Raw genomic sequence first — 2,337 nt, forward strand, 5'->3', positions numbered from 1 at the left:
ATAGCAAGGGGAGCAATGTAGTTGGGGTATTCTGAGCAAGAAGAAGAGCAGCGTGAAATGGGAAGAGGTAAGAAGCCAAGATATGATGGCGGAGACTTGGTAGGCCCAGTGCAAATGCAGGATGTGAATAGAAGGGTTACAAGAAACCACTGGAAGGTTTAAGCAGGAAAGCATCTGTCATTTTTTAAAAGGACCACTGCAGCACGTACAGGTTAATCAGTAGGGGTGAAAGAGTAGAAGCAGGAAGTATAAGTAGGGGGTACAGTGGGTTGGATAGTGGCCCCAAACATACGTCCAAATCCTTTCTCCTAGAACCTATGAATGGGACCTTATTTGGAAAAAGGGCCTTTGCAGATAAAATTAAGGATCTCGGGGCGCCTGGGTGGCGCAGTCGGTTAAGCGTCCGACTTCAGCCAGGTCACGATCTCGTGGTCCGTGAGTTCGAGCCCCGCGTCGGGCTCTGGGCTGATGGCTCAGAGCCTGGAGCCTATTTCCGATTCTGTGTCTCCCTCTCTCTCTGCCCCTCCCCCGTTCATGCTCTGTCTCTCTCTGTCCCAAAAATAAATAAACGTTGAAAAAAAAATTAAAAAAAAAAATTAAGGATCTCAACGTGAGATAATCCTGGACATAAAGTGAGCCCTAAATCCCGTGGCAGGTATCTTATAAGAGAGAGGCAGAAGGAGATTGGACACAAAGAGACCGAGGAAGAAGGCTATGTAGAGTCTGAGGCAGAGATTGGAGTTATGCTGCCATAAGCCGAGGTCTACTTGGGGCCACCCAAAGCTAGAAGAAGTGAGAAAGGAGTCTCCTCTAGAGCGTTTGGATGGAACATGGGCCTGCCAACACTTTTATTCCAGACTCTACGCCTCCAGAACTGAGAGAGAAAAAAATTTGCTGTTTTAAGCCAAAATTTGTGGTAATTTGTTATAGCAGTCCTAGGAAAGGAATACAGGAACTATCATAGGCATCCAGACAAGAGATGCCAGCGACTCAGACAAGGATGATAATGGTGCAGATGGTGAAACATGGTCTTTTGAGCTTACAATTTGAAAGTGGTGATAAAAAAAAAAAATGTTCCCTAGAACTAATAGGATTTGCTACTCTACTGTCATCCAGAAGAGAGAGGACATTGTCCCACATTCATCAACTGAATCTGAGTGTTATTCTCACTGGGCCATTCTGGTCATAAGCCCTTTTTGGGTCAGATGATGCCATGCACTGAAGGACACGGGCCTGAACTGTATACCTAGAGTAGACTCTGTGTCCTCCAGTTCTTTCATCTTTCCTGAGAATACCCAAATTTACCTCAACTATCTGTCCCTCTTGAAGGGACCCCATAACCCTCATGGAATTGACCCCATCTCCAGGTCTAGGAAGGATCAAAGTCAGTCCCAGCTGAAGGGTCTCATTAATGTGCGACAAAAATGAATATTTATAGAGTGCCGAGTCACTGACCCCCTCAACAGTCACAGTGGCTAGGTAACCTGAGTCAGTCACAGCCTCCATTGTTAATCACTTCTAGCTCTAAGCCTTCTAGCCTCATTCTTGCCCTAGGGTACCACCAAATAGTTTCATTTCAAATGTGTGCCATGATGTGAAAAAGAAAATTGGATTGCTGATAATCCCCCACTCTGCCAGGAATTTATTTAAGAGTCCAAACTTAAGCCAATGAGTTTATGAACTCATAGCATTCCCTGGAGAACTTCTATTGGCCTGGGGTGAACTTGTCATCAAAAAAGATCTCTCTCTCTCTCTCTCTCTTTCTCTCTCTCTCTCTCTCAACATGAGAAAGAAAACATGTGCTCCTACTTCTACTAGCAGCCTCCTTGTGACTCAAGGCAACCAACCAGAGATCAGTGACAGAACATGGAGAATGATACAGAAATAGACCTGGAGGTGTGATCATACCATTCCTGACGCCCATTCTTCCTCTCTGGACTTTCAACTATGGAAACTTACAAATTTCCTTATTTTAAACTCATTTAAATTAGGGTTTCAGTTACCTGTATCTCAATGCACCTCGACAAATCTAGTACTTTTCCCAGAACCACAGAGGCAGGAGACAGAGTTCACTCTAACTAGCTTAGCTTAATCAGGGGTTACTTCTGGAACAGGAAGGAGGATAGCCTCATCTAAATCACATGGCTAAAGCATAAGAGACTCTTAAAAACTGATAACAAACTTGGGGCGCCTGGGTGGCGCAGTCGGTTAAGCGTCCGACTTCAGCCAGGTCACGATCTCGCGGTCCGTGAGTTCGAGCCCCGCGTCGGGCTCTGGGCTGATGGCTCAGAGCCTGGAGCCTGTTTCCGATTCTGTGTCTCCCTCTCTCTCTGCCCC

The sequence above is a fragment of the Herpailurus yagouaroundi genome, unplaced genomic scaffold (assembly GCF_014898765.1).
Source record: "Herpailurus yagouaroundi ecotype Mexico unplaced genomic scaffold, PumYag 166, whole genome shotgun sequence".
Taxonomy (NCBI): domain Eukaryota; kingdom Metazoa; phylum Chordata; class Mammalia; order Carnivora; family Felidae; genus Herpailurus; species Herpailurus yagouaroundi.